General features: G+C 41.2%; 1 long non-coding RNA gene across 1 annotated transcript in view; it reads right to left on the reverse strand.

Moving 5' to 3' along the window:
- Positions 1-11,673: 11,673 nt before the first annotated feature.
- Positions 11,674-23,666, reverse strand: part of LOC144930243 (uncharacterized) — a 186,499-nt gene continuing 174,506 nt past the window's right edge. Inside the window, exons 2-4 of the long non-coding RNA XR_013635412.1 lie at positions 21,620-21,721; positions 21,262-21,494; positions 11,674-11,804 (exon numbers count right to left, since the gene is read on the reverse strand). This is a non-coding gene — a long non-coding RNA (uncharacterized LOC144930243). The remainder of the gene's footprint in view (positions 11,805-21,261; positions 21,495-21,619; positions 21,722-23,666) is intronic.

Consider the following 23,666-nt stretch of genomic DNA (forward strand, 5'->3'; position numbering starts at 1 on the left):
AAGTGATCCATCCCCTGCCACCCATTCCCAGCTTCTGGCTTACAGAGGCTAGGGACATTATCCCTGCCCATCCAGGATAAATTGACAGTGAACCCAATTTACAAATGCACATCCCGACTTAGACCTCTAGATCAAGATCAATAAAAACAGACCAAAGATACTCCAAAAGGCTGTGGAATTTGCCACAGAACTTGAATCTTTCCTTGCAGCAGTGCACCAGAAGAGGAAGCTGCCACTAGTGAGGAAGATGGAGTCTGAATGCCATGAGTCCTGTAAGTACAACTCTGTATCTAATGTGTATAGGGAAAGGGGGATTCTTATCTGGTTCATGACCTTATTGATTAATTAGAAAAACTGATAAGTTTGGTTTTTAAAAGGGAAACTAGCAAACTTTAAAAGAAACAGTTCAGTTACATGCAGTTCAGTTGCATCACTTGAGCTGACAAAACTGGCCACAAAAAGGATTGTTATAAATGTAAGGCAGGCCAAGACAAAGTGTTACAAGTATATAGGGAAAAGCCTCTCTCCAAGTTCAGGAGATGGGGGAACACCAAGCTGAAGGGGCAAAGCTTGATGGTACAAGGATCATCAACACCACTGTTTTTGTTTAGAGCTGGGCAGTTGAACAACAATAATGGGAGTTTGGCTACTGAGTGTGTAACAGAATCTGTGAAATGCACAGCAATGTTTGACACTGGCTGAAACAACAGTTATTAGACCAGATATGCTAAAACAGCTAGAGAATCAGGGATCCAAAACTGAACAACCTAAAACTGTTTTGTGGGACTACTGACAAAAACCCAAGGGGCTTGTGGAGTTGGCGGGGTGGGGGTGGTGGCTACTCTCAGCAAAGTCTAAGTTCTCCTAAGAGATTTGAGTGGAAGTAAATTCTTTTGTGTTGGGGATGTGAAGACATTCTGACATGTATTAGAGCATAAGCTTTCGTGAGCTACAGCTCACTTCTTCAGATGCATATCGTGGAAACTGCAGCAGGCTTTATATATACACAGAGAATATGAAACAATACCTATTCCCACCCCACTGTCCTGCTGGTAATAGCTTACTCCTAGGTGTTTTAGTTTGGATGTTTCACATTCCCATTCTTTACTATGGGCCAGGCTTCCTGGTTGTACTGCATCTCCCATGAAGCACCACAGACAATGCATCCTGGGAATCCCTGACCATGGTGCATCATGGATGATGTAGTCTGGCTGGGGACCCCACTCTGTGGAGAAGAATGAGGACACAAAGCAACTACAACTCCCATGAGGCATCATGGGAAGCATTTCCAGATCAAAATATTTTGGGATTTTTGTTGTTGTTGTTAGGTTTTTTTTGTTTTTGTTTGTTTGTTTTTGACTGTTTCAGTCTTTGAACATTCAGTTTTTCATTGCAAAAATTATTTTTTCCATGGAAAGAAGACACTTTTTGTGAAAATTGTTTTGTTGAAAACCAAATGGTCTATCAAAAATGTACACGTAAATTTGACTAACCTTACTTCTGAGCACCCACTGCTCACATTGACTTCACTGAGAATTGTGGATGCTTAGCAACTCTGAAAATCTGGGTGCTCAAAATGATTTATAAGTTATAAAGCAATATGTATTCCCAGGATTGAGCTCTATTCTAAAAATGATACCAAAGAAAGAATTCAATAGTCTGCAGCTTGTTTGATGCATCTTGTTGTGTGATCTAAACACTGTACTAAGGCATTATAGACGAAGGCTCTTAGTGATTTTGTAAATTTACATAATCCTTTGATATCTTGGTGACCTCAATACCCTACTGCAGCTATAGAGCTGATGGTCTGCAATAACATTCTGTGTATTGTAAGCTCTTTTCAGGTCTCATATGTACTTTGCATTCTGCACAGTTCTTATGAGTGCTAACTGGTAATTGATATGACTCAGACACTTGAAAACAAAAAGGGACTATCCACTGCCTCTCAGCAAAGATGATGGTTTTTAGGCTTGGCTCAATTGTGAATTATATTGTTGTGGCATACCGTTACCTTTTTGTAAGTAGGCAGAAAGCATTGACTTTAGGGGTTGAGCAAAGGAGGCTGAACAAAAATACAGCTGGCCCTGATTTTCAGATGGTACATATTTTCACATTTTCAGATGGTAAGTGTGGGTTACTACTACGTCTTATTTAACTTTTCATGCATTTTGTACCTTTTAAATTAGTGGCCCCTGATATATACAAGATATAATATCACTAGAGAGGTAAGTTGTGTTTTATTTTATCTATCTGTGTTCTTACATTATTACCATATGGCTAGAGAGAGGTTGAATTTGAATTTGAAGCTAGGCCCTAGAGGTGCAGGACTCTGTGTGCTCTATAGAGACCAGAGCCAACCGATCTCTTCTAATTACAGATAAGTCTTTTTAAAATGCTCTGTGCCAATTCTGCTCTGTTTCTGTGAAATCATTAGAGATCCTGGTGTATAACTGAGGATGGAATCTGGCCCTCTGTTTTTAGAAAATATTTCAAGGAAACACATTTCCATTACTTTTTTCTTGGTGTATGTTTACACTTCAATAAAACATATTCACTGACATCCATTTTTTAAAAATCTCATTTGTTTTATGCTGCGCTAAAACATGTCTGATATGCATTGAAACGTCAGGAACATTATATGAGAGGGCATGACATCACAAGTCAATGACAATAATTCACCCTGGAAATTTGCATGGGAAAAGAACAGGACTCTCAGAACTGCAGTATGTGCTTTGCCAGCTTGTTATCGTCTCTGTTGTCACAAAAGTGTTGTGCACAGCAGTAATCAAAACATTTGAATTTACTGATTCCTTTGTCTATACAGATTGCTGTAAAAGTGCTAGTTTCATTTGAGTTTGCATACAGCTATATTTTCCCCTCGTGTAAGGAAGAGGAAGGATGGTTCAGTGGTTAGGGCAGTAGCCTGGGAGTTGGTAGACCTGGCTTCAACTCCCTGTTACATCCCAGACTTCCCATGTGACCTTATATAACTCACTTAGTCTCTCTGTGCCTCCTTTTCCCATCTGTAAAGTAGGGGTAATAGCACTTCTCTTCCTCACTGGGCTGTTGTGAGGATACATTAATGATTGTGAGGTACTCAAGTACTACAGTAATAGGGGCCATGTAAGTATCGTGGATAGAGTATCAACTCTAGGTAGAATAGGATAATAAAACCTCTTTGATTACATGCACTTACTATTTCATTGGATGGATTAAATGGACCAACACATTCCATTTTGGAGATTAAAAAATAAAGCTCAAAGCAGCAGAAATCACACAGCATTTTATAGAAATTCCCTTGAACACAGGTCAGCCCATTTACACTCACTTGTGTTTCTACTATCCAATTTTCTCATAGAAACACTGAAACAACCTAATCAAAAATGACAAATTAGTGAACCACAGGACCCTTTTCATGCTTTGACAGCCACACTGGTAGGGCAAAACAAGATATGTGCTGATTTATCACTTTATTGAATGTAGAGACACAAAATGCTGATCCTAATACTATACAAAATAAGCCATTCACCCCTTACAAGCTGTCACTCTATTTATGCATTTCCACTTTTGGATGAAACTTCTCAGTATGTAACTGGCTAAGTGTGACCCCCCTTAAAAACAGCTACTTAACACTACTAAACTTGGGCTGTACTCTCTGAAATTTGGAAATACTGGGAGCTCTAGGCTTTAATTAGTTTGAAACTGTCTCTAAGAATTCTATATTCATTTGCATTTGTAGTTAGTACATTTAAGGCCTCAACAGATGTCAGAATACAGCTGGCCAAGTTATTTGTTGTGAACAGAGCTGGCAAGGAACTGGAACTCCTATTCCATGGGAAATTCCAAAATTTAACAACAACAAAATTGCTCTAAAACCGATACAAGACATGAATTTTTGAAATTTCGCACAGAACAGGAATTCCAATTTCCATCTTAAAACAGTCAAAATGACATTTCATTTCAACTTTTTCTAAATGATTCCAAGCTCCTTGAGTTGCCCAGAGCACTGGCAGCCCAGCAGGCATGGAGCAGGACAGCTCGGGGAGCCTGCAAGTCCTGGGAGACCCAGTTCTACCCCCAACAGCAGGGGACCCCAGAAGCCTTTGAAGTCCCTGCTCAGAGGCAGTTTGCCTGGTGGGCTCCCATGGCATTGAAAAGGCTTGGAAATCTGAGGAGTCAGGTGGTCAAACCGGCAGGAAACGAAGCAGGAATCTGATGGAATTTCATTAAAGTCACCACATTCCCACATAATGTTTCAGTTTGAACACTTGTGGCCAAAAAGTTCCAGTGGAAAAATTTTGACCATCTCTAGATAGGAATAATATTTGTTATGAATTTAGCCCATTTTATGGTTAGTGAGTCATTCATAAACCAATCCTGATTTTCTTTGACTATGTTTATTTGTAAGTATTCTTCAAATAGTTTGGATGTATATTTTTCAAATTCCAGATTGCCACAAACTGCTTCAGCTATTGATTATTTGTTATTATTTGTGATTGGTTACTGAAGTCATGTGTACTGTTTCTGATCCCTGATTAGATTAGCTGAGTTAAATGTTCTATGTATGGAAAAAACAAAGAGCAAATGGTGAATAGTACAGTTTATAGAAACACAGGGATAGACCATCATAGGCCTAAATAGGGTAACTGGGGGACAAGAAAGCCACATTTATTCCCTTGTTTTCTCCTGCTCAGATTTTGACTCAATCCACAGAAGAACAGTGGGTACTTGCCTGATACACCCACCCGGCAAGTGAGTGTGGAGACTGAGAAGAGCCCCCATTCATCCCACCCATGCAATCCCTGCCATTCACCAGCCAGGCACACCAAAGGGAGAAAGCTGCTCCTTGAAAAGTGGTTAAATCACTAGCTTCCCCTACCAGACCAAGAAGGGAGGACAGGAGGAATTGTGACTGAGTCATAACTGGAGTTGTGTCAATAATTGATTTTCTTGGTTCACTAGCCAAACAAAAATTAAACATTTTTTTTAATTTTTAGGCAAACCAAAAAAATTGATTTTATTTTATGTTGAAAAATAGTTAGTTTTCAAGGTTTTTTTTAAGATTTTTAAAAAAATAAAATTGAGATAAAATTTGAAATGAAAAGTTGTCTCAAATAAAAATATTTTGATTTTTTTCCCAAACTGTGTTTTTTTTACAAAAACAAGCTGGTGAATTTGACACAAATTTGCAGAATGTTTTGGTTGACTCAAATCTGCCTTTTTCAGTCATAATTTGTCCTCTGGTATGCTCTTTGAGCAGTACAGCTATGTGTTCCCCCTGACTCAGGGCACATTGTTTAGCCTGTACTGAATAACAAACTTAATAGATGGTTTATTAAGCCTCACGGATCCGCAGTGATCCCAAGGAGACCAGGGCCATCTGCACAAAGGCTCTCTGCCTGGGTGTTGGCTCTAGGGTACCCTGCTACTCTCTCATGTGTTCCCTAGCATCACAACTGCAGTATCACGGACTCCCCTGCTGACCTTTGTTCCAAACCATGGGAATGCCCCAACTTAGAAGCACCTGAAATAATTAATGCTGCATTAACTGTTGACTAGTATTCCTAACAGTGTCCAGGAGCTGCAAAGGAGAAGGTCCCCACACCAACATGATAAGATTGTGTGAAGGGACTGAAAAAAAGCAAGATTAAAACAGAGTTCACTTAACAACTGAAGAGGAGGCAATGGGAGGAGATGTGTTACAGAGTGACCTCATACAAGCAAAGGAAGAAATGAGTTTTGCTGAATCAGTCCATTAATTCATCTAGCATTTTCCTAACTGTGGCACCAACATGCTGTCAATGGTTTAAATAACTAGTTGACTATGGAACATTGTGAATGGGAGAGACTGCCTTCTTAACAAACACAGGCTTAAAATTCCTAAGACAGAGGTTTGATAACCTACATCATTATGTTTGCTTATATGGCTGCATATATTGTTAATCATCACAAAATGATCCAGGCCTTTTTAAAATCAATCAGTATTTGTCTCAATGGTAGTGAAGTCTACAGGTTGGCTACACCATGAATAAAGTAGTATTTCCTTTTGCTGGTTATAAGTTTAGTACATTTCAGTTCATTGACTATCTTCTTTATAACAATTCAAAATATGTAACTGACATTCCAGGTTGATGCATTTGAAAGGTGAGCTGTGATATGTTGATTCTTCAGTTTTCCTTTCCTCCAGTAAAGAATAATGAGCCAAATTCTTCAAATTGACAATTAGGAAATATTTTTCCTCTTGCATTGTCAACCAAAACTAGCACTCCTATCCATTGTTTATTGAGACTTAGGTTTTAATTATAACTTCTAGTGATAATTATTGACCTTCTAAACATACTGTAAACAGACACCAGCTTTCTGTGTTCATCAAAATCCAGGAGATATGTGAAGAACATATCTTTAATATTTATGAACTGCTGTGTTTAGCTAAATGATAAAGGTACATTTTAGTGTTGTAACATTTCTTACTGCACACTATGCTACTTTTAAACACCTGCACTAAGTTACACAATTAAAGCTGAGAATTCGGAACAACGTTGGCACTTCAGACTTCTTCATGTAAATGACCCTGATGTGATACTTTTGTTAAAGAAAAACAGTCAAAAGAATAACAGAAATAAGAGATAGAAAATCCCTGCTGTATAAGATCATGTCCATCCCCCTATAAGTGCAGGGATGTTTCCTATAATACATTTCTAATATGCTGCCAGGGCTAATGTTAAATATCTCCAGGCCCAAACCAGTGAGAGTTTATTCTGGTTGCATTAACTCCCCATGTAAAGGGAGTAGAGCACAGATCAGTTTTAGGTAGAAGACGCCTGGCTACCCAAGAAGCTCTGCTGCTATGGAAGAGAGAGGTTCTGGAGAGAAGCATAGAAGTGGCCTTCTTCAGTGGCTGAAGCTTTCATGGCTCACAGATGCCCGAGGTCCTTGAAGGGAGCAATTTTCCGGTACTCTGTGAGATAAACCAGTTTTTTTGTTGCTGTGCTGTGGGTTTTAACAATATGGCCCTTTATAGTTATTGTCAAGGAATATGCTCAGATAGAAGCTTTCGCAGCTTTTAAGGCAAGAAGGGGACAATTAGGATCATCTAGTCTGACCTGTTGCATAATAGATGCCATAGAACATCATCCACATCAAGTCCAATTACAACTGGTTGAACTAGAGCCCATCTTTTAGACTGACATAGAATCTTAATTTAAGGATTCCAAGTCACGGTGAATCCATTTCGCCGCTTGGCAGCCTGTTCATACATAAGAAGGCCCTACTGGGTCAGACCAAAGGTCCATTTAGCCCAGTATCCTGTCTTCCGACAGTGGCCAGTGCCAGGTGCTCCAGAGGGAATGAACAGGTAATCATCAAGTGATCCATCCCCTGTCCCAGCTTCTGGCATATAGAGGCTAAGGACACCATTCCAATGATTAATTATTCTCAGTGATAGAAATATGTGTTTTATTTCCAATTCAAAATAATCTAGCTTCAACTTCCAGCCTTTGGATCTTGTTATGTTTTTGTCTACTGGATTAAAGAGCCCTCTAATATCATATCTTCTCATCATGCAGGTGCTTATAGACGATGAACAAGTCACCTCTTCCGCATCTCTTTGATCCCCTCGGTTCATTGAGCTCCTTAAGTCTCACTGAAAGACCTCTTTTCTAGACCTCTTACTGTTCTTGGGACTCTTCTCTGAATGCTCTCCAATGTTTCAGCATTCTTTTTAAAGGAGGGATGCCAGATCTTGCCAGACACAGTATTCTAGTAATGATCTCACCCATGCCTTACATAGCAGTAAAACTAACTCCCTCCTCCCATTTAATATCCTGTTTATACAGCTAAGAATCACATTGTACCAGCATTGTACTAGCAGCTTATTTGATAGTCCACTGTGTCCCCTAGTTTGATGTGTGCTATAGGGCAACCAGATGTCCCGATTTTATAGGGACAGTCTCAATATTCAAGACTTGTTCTTATATAGCACCTGTTACCCTCTGCCTTGTCCCAATTTTTCACCCTAGTGTGCTGAAACCTTCTTCTCAGGGCCCAGCTTTTGACTACCATTCAGCCTAGCTCCTCTGACATCCAAGCCCCAACCCCAGTCAATTGGGAGATCAGAACTTTACTTTGGCAAATCTTCAGAGGTTTGCCAGACAGAGAAGCTGCCTCGATAGTAAAACAGTGAGCTCTACTTCGGCTCCAGCTCTCCTCAGAGACGTCTGTTGCTGATGGGCCTAAGGCATGGTAGGAGGGGTCAGAGAGAAGTGAAGATTTGCAGGCAAATTTGTCTGAGAAGCACAGCTTCCAGGTGTGTAATGGAGGCAGATTTTCTATCTGGTAAATGGTTCACCAGAGTGAGATCCCAATCTGATTTAATCTTACCTCATCCATCAGACCAGGACTTAAAACTCCCGAAGACTGTCATGTAGCAGAGGTGGGTAGGGGAAGGACTAGAGCAGTGAGTCAGGATGGACAGAGTAGTGAGCCAGGCAGACAGCTTAAGAAAATGGAAGAAGCTGGCACTTCTAGACTATCTGTAAGCTTTTCTTTGCAGAGCTAAATTAGTTTGTGATGAACAAGGGAAATAACTCTTTTTGTGGTAAACTGAAACATTGGAGAGCTGGCCTATGTCTGAGAGTTTGTGAGGATGAACGTGTGGTAAAGTTTAGAGTTTTAGTGACTTGTCCTTTTTTTTGAAGAAAGAAGAGAGTGGCTGTAAGGACCAAAATTTCAAAACTGATTGTTAAATGTTATTTGAAATGTTAGGGACTAATTTATCCAGATGTCATGGAAAATCTAAACTATATTCTGGTCATTAATTATAGTAGATTCAGACACTAAATTCAATCACTGAATTGTGAAAGGGACTTTAATCTTACTTCCAGAGAAAACGACCTTAACCATGCATTTACTACCATCACTATCAAAATGAAACCTACCCATACCACTCTTTGGACTTTGCTTAGTTTAAGATGTTCACAGCTTGCTGAGCATTTTGTGTAGATAACACATTATGTCTGTGGTGTTAGTAATAAAGTATTTATACTGTACACATACTATGCGCACGCTGCCATCTATTTACTCTTTTCAGCTGGATGTATGTGTGAATTACTAACAGTGGTATCCAATGCCATTCTTTGGTAATGAGAATTGTAAACAACATCTCCCTTGTCTTAGAAAATATCAACCAACAAAAAAGATACTATTATGCACGGTATTGTAGTTTCCGGGTCAGCTTTGATCTGTGCCTTGTGTTATTTTGATTTCATCCTGATTCATCTATTTTGAGTGCTACTTGATTCTATGCTTTCATGATCAATAGTCTTGCTTGTTTTCTTGTTCTTCCCCTCCCTGCCTTGTCTAGGTTCCTAATGAGCCGTTATACATTTCAGACTTGTAAAGACTGCAAGTTAGGATTGTGAGAAAGAACAATTCTGATAACAAAACAAGTTATGAGAATGAAGCAACTTGCAAAGCCTTCTGAAGAATGTCAATGACTCATCATCTAAATTATGGAACACTGCAAGAAAAAATGTGTCATTACTTTGTGTAGAGGCACAGTGTACATTAAGTTCAATCCATTTAGAAGAACATTAGGCTCTTCACTAGTGCCAGAGCATGCATATACTATGGCAACACTTTTGTATGGAATGTCCATCCAAATGTGTGGATCCTATGGGGAAAAAACAAGTCTGGAATCAGACCTGCTGCTGCAAGCACTTTTGAATATCTGCCCTAAATGCAAACACATTTACTGGATTTCCTGAGCAAGCAATCTGATGTAATACAGTGCAGAAGAGGTTAACAAACTGAATTTAGACTTTTAGATTTTGAATAAAATATTTAGACTTTGTTAGTTTGAAGTAAAGAATTTACAACAGCAGAAGGACAGTTTGATGAGTCTAGTTTCACAGAAATAGCAGGATGTTTATCATTTGAGTGAAGGTTTGCTAGTTTCGATACCTTGAAATATGTGCACTGATGTTGCTGCCTATATTCTATTCAATGCCAAAAAGGCCTCCACCAACCCCAAACAAAACCTATCTTAGTGGTAAAATCAAGGCTAGGGTTCAGAGCCACAAAAGCAAAGAGCTTTAGAACTCAGACCCCAATCCTGTATGTGGGTTGTGCGCTGCCCTGCATGATTCTCAGTGCAAGAGTAGACCCTATGTTTGTTCATTCTCTCTCTCCATCTCACCCCACTCATTCTGGAATCAGCCCAGCTCCTGGATGTCCACATCAGGCACCCTCCCACATTTCCCTGCCCTACATTTCTATGACTTTATGTGCCAGCCAGTTTCAGACTTCCTGGTGGAGCCAGGATTGTGGGAAGCTGGCACTGTTGCATCCTGCTCCAGACAGACTTTCTACTGCCAGGAACCCACAGCCTGACAGCGATGCATTTAGCTGATAATGTTGAAGTAGTGCAATGAAAATTGCTCTAAGACAGCAGTTCTCAAACTAAGGGGAAGGTCTCCCGAGGGAGGCATGGGAATGTGTCAAGGGAGGTGTGAGCTGGGGAGGGTTTTTTTTTTTTTAAGAGTTCTGGCTGTCAGCCCTGGGTAGCTGGGGCTCATGCAAAAGGGCCATGCACACCCGGGAGGTGGAAATAAAGGGGTTAGCCGGAGCCCCATCACCCGGGCTCAGGATCTCCTTCCCCTGCACCCAATCCCTCACCTGGAGGCAGTGGGGCTCCAGTTAGCAGCCCCAGGGTGGCAGTGGCAGGGCAGAAACACGAGTGGCAACGGGACAGTAAGTTTGCTGTGAAAAGTGATGACAAATATCATTTTTCACATTGCCTCCCTTACTTATGAGCTGCTGCTGGCACATCCCTGCCTTCAGAGCTGGGTGCCCAGCCAGCAGCCACTACTCTCTGCTCTGCCTTCAGAGCTGGGTGCCCAGCCAGCAGCCACTACTCTCTGCTCTGCCTTCAGAGCTGGGTGCCCAGCCAGCAGCCACTACTCTCTGCTCTGCCTTCAGAGCTGGGTGCCCAGCCAGCAGCCACTACTCTCTGCTCTGCCTTCAGAGCTGGGTGCCCAGCCAGCAGCCACTACTCTCTGCTCTGCCTTCAGAGCTGGGTGCCCAGCCAGCAGCCACTACTCTCTGCTCTGCCTTCAGAGCTGGGTGCCCAGCCAGCAGCCACTACTCTCTGCTCTGCCTTCAGAGCTGGGTGCCCAGCCAGCAGCCACTACTCTCTGCTCTGCCTTCAGAGCTGGGTGCCCAGCAAGCAGCCACTACTCTCTGCTCTGCCTTCAGAGCTGGGTGCCCAGCCAGAAGCCACTACTCTCTGCTCTGCCTTCAGAGCTGGGTGCCCAGCCAGCAGCCACTACTCTCTGCTCTGCCTTCAGAGCTGGGTGCCCAGCCAGCAGCCACTACTCTCTGCTCTGCCTTCAGAGCTGGGTGCCCAGCCAGCAGCCACTACTCTCTGCTCTGCCTTCAGAGCTGGGTGCCCAGCCAGCAGCCACTACTCTCTGCTCTGCCTTCAGAGCTGGGTGCCAGTATGTGTAATTGGGAGGGGAGGGATGTAAACAACTATAGACACAAAGAAGGGGGGGCCTGATCAACTAAGTTTGAGAACCACCACTCTAAGAAACACACATCCAGTAGCATCCCTTCTCTAAATCACATGTATAGCATATATGTTTTACTTACATAATACAAAATGCTGCAAGGTAAGGTTGTAGTTCTTGCATTTTATTGCTCTACGAAGTATGCAAGTGAAATGAACTTGAGCCATGTGCCCAGCAATTTATTGTTAGCTGCAATATTTTCTCCTCCGTGCTGCTTCTTAGTTTGCCTTCATTTGTCTTAAAAGGGAAGATAAAGAGAAGTGCCACTTTAAAGCCAGTAATTGTTTCTTAATGGCAGACACTGTCAAATTAGCCTTAGCACCCATCTAACAGAAACCTTTGATGCGATTTGCCCAACTATTAAGGCTATTAGTTGAAACTTGAAATTGATTAATTTTGCCCATTGCATTAACCTTCTCTTGCACGTTCATCAGTTTCTTACATAAAGCAAAGTAAATGCACCTTGCTGTTTAAGCATTTTAAAAACCTGAACACATGTAATCTTGTCATAAGTAGAACGGTACTAATAAGTGGGTGACTAAGACTGCCCAAGAATCTTCATCACTGGCAACTAAAGAAGTTTTGTAATAGACCATATTAGAAAATTAATTTGATATTATATAGCAAATGTAATTAGTAGCAAGCAAGTTTCATATTGCAGATATATGGGGATCTGTGGCCTATAAAGCAAAGATAAGGGGGAAAAATGTAAAGTACCAGTACCAGTGACGCAATATAGGATTTCTGTTTTAACAAAAACTTAATTTATCTAAAGCTCAGTAGACTGACATGCTAGTAGAGAAAACTTGTAACTGGAAAGTAGAAGGATACTACTACAGAAGGGAACTGGAAAACCTGGGACTATATCCAGCCATTATTTTGTAATATGGAATTTATTTGAAACCAATAGTAGCTCTGCATATAAACCTAATGGCAGGGTATGAGTAAAACCTTGAACCTAATGAAGCTGTACAGATCAGTGTTCTGCACGAGAAAAAAAGGTACAGCTTGGATTTCCATATGAGAGCCATCTGTTCAGTTCCTTATGTGCAGATCAGGAAGACATTTCAGTGTAACACACACAAGATATCCTATCCTGAATTCAAAATTTATGTTCTTTATATTTCTTCTGTGTACACAGAAAGTTGTTTGAGATAAAGTTGCTTGAAATGTCATCTCATCTGCCTACTACAATCTCCCCAAGTTACATAGCAAAAAATAAAATGCAGATTTTAGTTTGATTAATTAAGCCTGTAGGACCAAATGTCTGTTTCATCTCGGTAATTTCAACTGGACCGTATATGCAGTGCAAGTGTTCAGGTACTGTGGTCATGAGGGGCATATAAGTACTTGATCTGCAACCCAACTATCCATCCAACCAACAGTTTGAGTTGGGTGTTGAGCCTGTGCATAGTCCAATAATGGAAACAAATTCTCTATTAAGAAATAGCAAAACTGTTCCCTATCAGGCATCACTCACAGACGGTATTTCCAAGATTTCAGCCTGATACATGTTATCCTTTACAGAAAGAGGATGTATCGTAATCACTGTACCATTCACAATCACAAAATGTCACCTTCTTAGCACCCTTTTCTCTGCTTCCTCCACTCTCTTCCTTGCTGCAATCTGTGATTAACACTTGGTGTTTCAAGAGAATACACAACCAGGTCTTGCTGTTTTGCTTTCATATTTTTCTTGTTGTTTATCTTGGTTTTTCTCTAAAATTGCTTTTGCTTCTTGGGGACTTGAGAGAAGATCTGTTTTTTAGACAGCATTTTAAAAACAACTTAGTTGGGCTTTCTGGCACTTCTGTTTGACAGAGGCAGAGAAATAAGCCAACTAATTTTTACTATCCAGTGACCCACTGCATGTTGTTGAGTAGTAACCTGTAAAAATTAATAGAGTCATGGAGTTTAAACTATCAGCTGTCCCTGGTTCCAGCATAGAACTCCAGGATAAAATAAGGGGTAAGGAAGAAGTGTCTTGTGAGTTGTGCTCCTAACAGGGTTTGTTGGACAGGGAGAATTACCAGCAAAGACTGGCATGCTATGATGGTGAGTTTGAATCCTGCATTAGATGGGGGAGGTCACAGCAGAGGATGTGCAGAGTCAGGGTGGAGACAAATCCTGCAAGCAGCTGCATGGCTGCTGTTGCAGGAGTTCCATGTTAGCCAGTAGGGGAAGCTGCTAGCAAGGAACTCCAGTAAATATTGTCACAGCTGTGAATACTGAAAAGAACCATCCCTGAATATTTGTGTGCCCTAGGGCGGGGGACGGGACTTTTTTCTGCTGATCACTTGTTTTACTTGTTCAAAGACAAACTGTACAAAGGAGTACCTTACTTACTCATGAACATGCTAGTTATGAGCTGAAACTGTGACGAACTTATGACTATAGGAAGAACCTGGTGGGGGGGGCCTAAAAGACTTATCACCAACTATAGCCCTTGTCAGAATGAGGGGTTAATCTCTGGTAAGCTTATTAGCATGCACGTACATTCTTTTATTGTTCTTAATATGTTTTCCTCTGTAATTATTTTACCTTAAGAATAAATGTGCTTGCTTGGAAAGAGCTGTATGGTAATTTAACTGTAACAATTGCACTGTTTACCATCGCTGAGGAGAAGAGTAAAGCCTGACTTTGCTGGGAAAGTCACAGTACAGGCAGGGAGCTGTGCACTCTGGAAATATTCTGTTCAGGAGGAAGAGAGACATGACAGAGGAGGAGCAGACCGCCTCAAGTGGGTTCCCTTGCTGGACCACAGAAGGTGGAATACAGATGCAGTTGCCCAGAACTGTGACACTTATGGCTTAGTTTGTGGAAGGATCATAGGATTTCACTTCATATTTAAGTTTCCTGTAGGAATCCCTTTCAGGATTCTATTGTCAAGAAGTCGTGGTTTTTAGTAACAAAATGCATTAGTGGTTCTGTACGTATCACACTGGGAATGATTTTGAAGCAGTCCTGAGGGAGTCATAAGGGATTGTTTTTAGCAAATGATAGTCATAAGGGAGTCCCTTGTGCTATCACTCAAGTGTTTTAGGACTCAGTAGCAGAGAATGTAGAGGTAAAAAAAGCACTTTGGCATCAGGTGTGGTACTAGCGGGAGCATAAGTAGCTGTTGGATGTGTTAAGGTAGGTGATCTACTGATTCCTTGTTCACTTTATGCTAAATGAATTTGTCAATGTGAAATAAATCTATTAACCTGCAGACTTTCATTGTTCCTTTATACAGCCCTCTGAAAAGAACATGTATGTGAGGATACAGCTATTTATTAGAGCTGCTTTAGTACGTATGACACCAGTTCTGCTGGATAGAAGATCCAGAAGAGGTTTTGAGGGGGAAGTACTGAGTATCTTGAGGAATGTCAGCAGGAAACATGCTGTTGCTACCAAAACACCAAGCCTCTATGGCACATGCACACTGGTATTTCCCAACCCCACTGTGTTCCCAAATATTTGGAAGTGTCCAAATATTCGCAAAGACATCCCGTTGTTTTAAACTGATTGAGTTGTGCTCTCTGACACTGGGTTCACACCAAGTGACTGATATTTTACAAGATATACAGCAATGCTGACCTCCTGTCTACAAGGAACTCCAGTAAATAATGTCACAGCTGTGAATACTGAAAAGAACCATCCCTGAATATTTGTGTGCCCTAGGGCGGGGGACGGGACTTTTTTCTGCTGATCACTTGTTTTACTTGTTCAAAGACAAACTGTACAAAGGAGTACCTTACTTACTCATGAACATGCTAGTTATGAGCTGAAACTGTGACAAACTTATGGCTATAGGAAGAACCTGGTGGGGGGTGAAAGTCACCCTTGTGCAGAGTGCCATCTCAAGGCCTAGGCAATATGAAGTCTCACTTAAATGGTATGTAGGCCTGGTGATGGCCAGAGGTGAACTCCACCATGTAGAGGTGGAATGATCCTTTGAATAGTTATCTTCTGTAAAGTTTAAACACAACTAATTGGGGGCAGAAGGAGTCAACTTTTTATAATACAGGTCTAGGAGGCCTTTAGAAGAGAGGTATCTTGTTTGAGAAGGATGAAACCTTTTTGCAGTCAGTAGAATATAAACATCACACTAAATGCCAAATACTTCTTTCTGAAGCTTTCTGAAGCAAAATGTAAAGAACAGTATTCTCCTGAAAAATGTACTGTTTGGTATTCCCTAAGTGCCTGTGAAGTCCCCTTTTCACAGGAGATATAGCTCAGAAAAGATTTATGAAAAGTGGCAGGGCAACATCAAGGCCTTAAAACCATTAATTTAAAGTGACTTTCTCCGTCATTCTCTAGTATAAAGTGCTGAGCAATCATGAATTCTTTTTACTGCTTGCTCGCAGTAATATAGTTTGTGTCATTGTACAATCACAGTTCCTTGACATTAATTATACACAACTAAGATACACTCTTTTTTTTTATCTCAACCCCATGAGGGAAAATTGTGTGAAGAGGTACAAGATGCACTGAACAGACTAGCTGTTCTTACTGATTTTCATTTCAGCTGTGCACTTTTTTTAAACCCTGCTTTGAAAGCTTTTTCATTTTCAAAGCTGTAAAGGGCTCACTGCTACATTCAGAGCTGCTTGCTGTTGGGTGTCTTAAAATATAGGATGATAATGTAGAAAGAGAGTCCCTCAGGACTATTTACTTCTGTGTAACTACACTTAAATGACATGGCAAGGATAACAATCTGATCTTAACCTAAAACCACAGTAATAATAAAATAGAACCATATAAGTCAGAGATGAAAAACACCTACAGTATTAGGTCAACAAGGCAGACTCCTGCCAGTGCAGGATTGCTACATCTGGTATACTCTGCCATGTGAATTTAAACCCCTCTATATTTTTAATTATAATTTCACATTATCATGATTCACCATTATATTAACAGTAGTGAAAAAGGACAGCATATTAAACTAAAATAAATGCTAAAAATGTTTTTAGCAATGTACACAGTTAATAGGACCAAATTCTGTGCTCAGTTGGAGGTATGCAAACACATCAACTTGATTCTGATCTCGCTTGTGCCAGTCATAAACTGAAGGAACAGTATTGACTTCAGGTTTCAGAATAGCAGCTGTGTTAGTCTGTATTAACAAAAAGAAAAGGAATACTTGTGGCACCTTAGAGACTAACAAATTTATTTGAACATAAGCTTTCGTGAGCTACAGCTCACTTCATCGGATGCATTCAGTGGAAAATACTGTGGGGAGATTTATATACATAGAGAACATGAAACAATGGGTGTTACCATACACACTGTAACAAGAGTAATCACCTAAGGTGAGCTATTACCAGCAGGAGAGCGGGGCTGCGGGAAACCTTTTGTAGTGATAATCAAGGTGGGCCATTTCCAGCAGTTGACAAGAACGTCTGAGGAAAAAGTGGGGGTGTGGGGGGGGGTGGGCAGGGGAATAAACATGGGGAAATAGTTTTACTTTGTGTAATGACCCATCCACTCCCAGTCTCTATTCAAGCCTAACTTAATTGTATCCAGTTTGCAAATTAATTCCAATTCAGCAGTCTCTCGTTGGAGTCTGTTTTTGAAGCTTTTTGTTGAAGAATTTCAACTTTTAGGTCTGTAGTCGAGTGACCAAAGAGATTGAAGTGTTCTCCGACTGTTTTTTGAATGTTAAAATTCTTGACGTCTGATTTGTGTCCATTTATTCTTTTACGTAGAGATTGTCCAGTTTGACCAATGTACGTGGCAGAGGGGCATTACTGACACATGATGGCATATATCACACTGATAGATGTGCAGGTGAACGAGCCTCTGATAGTGTGGCTGATGTGATTAGGCCCTATGATGGTGTCCCCTGAATAGATATGTGGACACAGTTGGCAACGGGCTTTGTTGCAAGGATAGGTTCCTGGGTTAGTGGTTCTGTTGTGTGGCGTGTGGTTGCTGGTGAGTATTTGCTTCAGGTTGGGGGGCTGTCTGTAAGCAAGAACTGGCCTGTCTCCCAAGATCTGTGAGAGTGATGGGTCATCCTTCAGAATAGGTTGTAGATCCTTGATGATGCTGGATGAAAGCTGGAGGCATGTAGGTAGGAATAGCAGTCAGCAGGTTTCCAGTATAGGGTGGTATTTATGTGATCATTGCTTATTAGCACCATAGTGTCCAGGAAGTGGATCTCTTGTGTGGACTGGTCCAGGCTGAGGTTGCTCGTGGGAGGGAAATTGTTGAAATCATGGTGGAATTCCTCAAGGGCTTCTTTTCCATGGGACCAGATGATGAAGATGTCATCAATGTAGCGCAAGTAGAGTAGGGGCATTAGGGGACGAGAGCTGAGGAAGCGTTGTTCTAAGTCAGCCATAAAAATGTTGGCATACTGTGGGGCCATGCAGGTACCCATCGCAGTGCCGCTGATCTGAAGGTATACATTGTCCCCAAATGTGAAATAGTTATGGGTGAGGACAAAGTCACAAAGTTCAGCCACCAGGTTTGCCGTGACATTATCGGGGATACTGTACATTGGTCAAATTGGACAGTCTCTACATAAAAGAATAAATGGACACAAATCAGACGTCAAGAATTTTAACATTCAAAAACCAGTTGGAGAACACTTCAATCTCTTTGGTCACTCGACCACAGACCTAAAAGTTGAAATTCTTCAACAGAAAACTTCAAAAACAGACTCCAGCGAGAGACTGCTGAATTGGAATTAATTTGCAAACTGGATACAATTAAGTTAGGCTTGAATAGAGACTGGGAGTGGATGGGTCATTACACAAAGTAAAACTATTTCCCCATGTTTATTCCCCCCCCACCCCACCCCCCACTTTTTCCTCAGACGTTCTTGTCAACTGCTGGAAATGGCCCACCTTGATTATCACTACAAAAGGTTTCCTGCAGCCCCGCTCTCCTGCTGGTAATAGCTCACCTTAGGTGATTACTCTTGTTACAGTGTGTATGGTAACACCCATTGTTTCATGTTCTCTATGTATATAAATCTCCCCACAGTATTTTCCACTGAATGCATCCGATGAAGTGAGCTGTAGCTCACGAAAGCTTAGGCTCAAATAAATTTGTTAGTCTCTAAGGTGCCACAAGTACTCCTTATATTGACTTCAGTGTAACTCCACAGCCTACCTGACTCCACCATTTGTGTGAGTGGAGAATCAAACCTTTTCACTTTAGTACGTTTGCATCTGAGCAACTAGAAATTTATGTAACAAAAATGTAAGTGACAACACACAGTCTTCCTAACACTTCCTCTGTGCATAGTGAGTTTGGCAAATAGAGAAAGTCGGTTGCAGTCATCATAGCAAATATCTTTCCAGACAAAATAAACAAATTAATGGGAATCCGTCTGTTTTGTACATGGATCTTTGTTTAAATACTTCTGGATAGATATGGTGATATTTTAAAGTAGGATTTCATACACACGCCTTTTTTAAATTTGCTTTGCATGGTTTATGGATCCTCCAGAATTTTTTTTGCTGTGAAATTTTTGGGGTTCCACAATTTCTGGATCTCATTTGTAATTAGATTTTTAATTTCAATCTTTGCTTGAATTTCCTGTTTCTTACAATTCTGTACACTTAAAATTTCACACAAAAACATTATGGCAGCAATCTTTGGCAATTCTGACTTGTAGCAAGACAACAGGGAAAGGTAACTCAAGATACAGAAAGTCACATCTTGTGACTGGGAAAGGCCAGATGGCTATAGAAAAGTAGTGGGAGATAGATATATTAGCTCCAGGCTAAACAAATCCCTGGTACCAAGATAAGTTAAATGGCAGCTGCTCCAGGTCAATTAAGACACCTGGGGCCAATTAAGAACTTTCCAGAAGGCAGGGAGAATGCTAGGTTGATTGGGACACCTGAAGCCAATCAGGGCTGGTTGAAACTAGTTTAAAGCCTCCCAGTTAGTTAGGTGGGTGTGGATGTCAGGAGCTGTGGGAGGAAGTTGTGCTGTTGGAGAGACTGAGCAGTACACACCATATCAGGCACAAGGAAGGAGGCCCTGAGGTAAGGGTGAAGTGGAGCTTGAGGAAGTGGGGGCTGCTGTGGGGAAGTAGCCCAGGGAATTGTATGTGTCATGTTTCTAAAAGGTCAGCTACCATAGCTGATAATATTAGGGTCTCTGGGCTGGAGCCTGGATTAGAGGGTGGGCCTGGGCTCCCCCCTTTGCCCCTCCCCCCCGATTAGTCACTGAGACTGGGAGACAACAGAGACTGTGCAAGGGAGGATAGCTTCTCCTCACCTCCCTTGCTGGCTTATGATGAAAATGGCTCAGTAGACTGTGACCCTTGTCTCTAGAGAGAGAAGGGTTACATGGAGGGTCACAGTGAGCCTCTGAGGCTAGCGAAATCTGCCAGGAAACGTGGGACCCATGGAGACCAGGACAGAGCTTTGTCACAATATATATTTGTAGAATTTGAAATATTCAGAAACATGCCAGAGTCCTGATCCTGCAAAGCACTTAAGCCCATGCATAACTTTAAGCACAGGTGTAGTCTTATGAAGACAGTGTGACTACTCATGATTTGCTGAATCGGGACCTAGGTCAGGAAAGAACAAAAGTAGCCAATGAAATATGCACTGTGTTTCCACTTCCAAAAGAGGAAGCCAGAGGGGAGCGGGGGTTGCACAAGCCAGTAGCCTTGTATAACTTTAAACCAGAAGTTTGGACAGCCAGAACAAGGGAAACAAGTTTCAAGTTGACAGATACAATAGTTATTGTTACTGCTATTTTAATGGTTTGGCAGCACTTAAGCAGTCCATTTCCTTGCCAGTATACTGCAGTACTAATGCTTGCAAATTTTACTTTACAGGCTTTACAGGCTTCATCCCTCCCTCTTAGGCACAAGGAAGTGCAATTTACATGCTTGCTTCAGTGGGAACAAAAGTGGCTAGGAAGAATTCACCCCTGCAGTGATCAGGTGGCAATACTATGCAGGACAGGGGGGAGTATGATCCCTAGATTGCCAACTCAGGTAAAGAGCTAATTTACATGAGGCCTCCAAATCCAAATCCGCAAAGCTGTAGGATCGTGTCTCTGAAACAGGCATAATGCAGCAATTTGAAAGCTAGTTGCAGCTACATTCTATTGTTAGCACACTGGCTCAATCAGAGCTAGCACAGATATGTCTCCTCAAGCTGGGAATTACACCCCCAGCTTGAAGTGTTGACAGGCGCTGTGTGTATCAAATGTGAGTTGGTGTAAAAATTCCAGTTTGTATAACATTATATATTGTACAGGATATAATGCCTGATTCAAAGCCCACTAAAGGCAACAGAAAGACTCCTTCTGAATTTAGTGGCCTTTTCATCAGGCCCGTACAGAATATACTTAAATTCATATTAAGGCACCTATATCAGTGGCTTGATTTTCAGAGGTGCAATATTTAGACTAGTGTAGAGGTACTAATACTTTAAGGTACATTGAATCTTAATGATTGGAATTTTATTTGATTAGAGTGTATTACAATTATTTTCTGCAAAAATATAAAGATAAAACAGTAACTTAGTTTAGTATTAGTAATCAGCTGGGTGATTATGCTACAATATTGTATCTTATATTGTGCCAATGGGTGTTGTGTTCTTCCATAGGTAAGTTCTTGCTGACAATTCATGCTTATTTATTAGTTCCTTATATGCTTTATGAGTCTAGCATACATGATAAAACTATCCATTTCTAAAAATTTTAAAAAATAGACAAATTCATCACTTACCGTCTTGAATGCACAAATTCCCACTTTGGACAAAAGTACTTCAAAAATAGTCATACACTTCCTTAAATTCTTCAGTTGTTTAGCTAGTGGGGTTTGTTTTCTGTTTTGAGGTATCCAAGTTGCTGCCATGGGGTTGCTTGACTTCCTGTTCATGCTCAGACATTCCAAAATTCAATAACCTGGGGATGTTAGTATCACCGCTGATCAGTGATGGAGGAGGGAGTTTAGTCTGCCTAAAAGAAAAACGTAAGTCAGCTGTTCTTCAACATTGAGTGGATCTATACCTACAGGATACAAAATAAGAATATTAAATAAAACAAACAGAGACCCGCTCAGTATTGAAGAAAAGCTGACTTACCATTTCCTCACAGGTAGACTCATGCTGCAGTGGTGCTAATGATGTCACTTAGTCCATTGCATGATGGGAAGTCCAAAAAGCCCAAGCAACAACTTCAGTAACCTAAAGCAGAAAAAAATGCAAAGTAATAAACTGAAGAATTTCAGAATTTCATGATTTTGGGGAATTTAGGATACTAAAATAAATTAATAGATTTCAGTATGAGAAAGGACCATTGCCATCTGATCATCTAGTCTGACATCCTGCATAGCACAAACTATAAAATTGTACCAAGTGATTCCTACATCCGCCCCTTACTTTTGGTTGAACTAGAAGATATTTTCATGGAGAATCCACCACATCCCTTGGTAGAAAGGAAAGGAGGACTTGTGGCACCTTAGAGACTAACAACTTTATTTGAGCATAAGCTTTCGTGAGCTACAGCTCACTTCATCAGATGCATTCAGTGGAAAATACAGTAGGGAGATTTATATACACAGAGAGCATGAAACAATGGGTGTTACCATACACACTGTAACGAGAGTGATCAGGTAAGGTGAGCTATTACCAGCAGGAGAGCGGGGCTGCGGGAAACCTTTTGTAGTGATAATCAAGGTGGGCCATTTCCAGCAGTTGACAAGAACGTCTGAGGAAAAAGTGGGGGCGGGGCGGGAATAAACATGGGGAAATAGTTTTACTTTGTGTAATGACCCATCCACTCCCAGTCTTTATTCAAGCCTAAGTTAATTGTACAATACCCACCTGCTGAAGTGAAGAAACAGATTGACAGAGCCAGAAGAGTACCCAGAAGTTACCTACAACAGGACAGGCCCAACAAAGAAAATAACAGAATGCCACTAGCCATCATCTTCAGTCCCCAACTAAAACCTCTCAAACGCATCATCAAGGATCTACAACCTATCCTGAAGGACGACCCATCACTCTCACAGATCTTGGGAGACAGGCCAGTCCTTGCTTACAGACAGCCCCCCAACCTGAAGCAAATACTCACCAGCAACCACACGCCACACAACAGAACCACTAACCCAGGAACCTATCCTTGCAACAAAGCCCGTTGCCAACTGTGTCCACATATCTATTCAGGGGACACCATCATAGGGCCTAATCACATCAGCCACACTATCAGAGGCTCATTCACCTGCACATCTACCAGTGTGATAGATGCCATCATGTGCCAGCAGTGCCCCTCTGCCATGTACATTGGTCAAACTGGACAGTCTCTATGTAAAAGAATAAATGGACACAAATCAGACGTCAAGAATTATAACGTTCAAAAAACAGTTGGAGAACACTTCAATCTCTTTGGTCACTCGATTACAGACCTAAAAGTGGCAATTCTTCAACAAAAAAACTTCAAAACCAGACTCCAACGAGAGACTGCTGAATTGGAATTAATTTGAAAACTGGATACAATTAAGTTAGGCTTGAATAGAGACTGGGAGTGGATGGGTCATTACACAAAGTAAAACTATTTCCCCATGTTTATTCGCCCCCCCCCCCCCCCGCGCTGTTCCTCAGACGTTCTTGTCAACTGCTGGAAATGGCCCACCTTGATTATCACTACAAAAGGTTTCCCGCAGCCCCACTCTCCTGCTGGCAATATCTCACCTTAAGTGATCACTCTCGTTACAGTGTGTACGGTAACACCCATTGTTTCATGTTCTCTGTGTATATAAATCTCCCCACAGTATTTTCCACTGAATGCATCTGATGAAGTCAACTGTAGCTCACAAACGCTTATGCTCAAATAAATTTGTTAGTCTCTAAGGTGCCACAGATCCTCCTTTTCTTTTTGCAGAGACAGACTAACACGGCTGCTACTCTGAAAGCTGTCATCCCTTGGTAAATTGCTCCAACATTTAGTTATCTTGACTGTTAAATATGTGTACTTTATTTACAGTTCGGATTTGTCAAGCTTCAGCTCCAGCCACTGGATCTTTCTATACTTTTGTCTGAGGGATTAAAGACCCCCTCTACTAGCCAATAAATAGGCAGGGCTGTATTGCATGAGTGTAAAACATCATTTCCATTCTCTTTTAGATTAAGA

Source organism: Lepidochelys kempii, chromosome 2, assembly GCF_965140285.1.
Source record: "Lepidochelys kempii isolate rLepKem1 chromosome 2, rLepKem1.hap1, whole genome shotgun sequence".
In the NCBI taxonomy this organism is placed as follows: Eukaryota; Metazoa; Chordata; order Testudines; family Cheloniidae; genus Lepidochelys; species Lepidochelys kempii.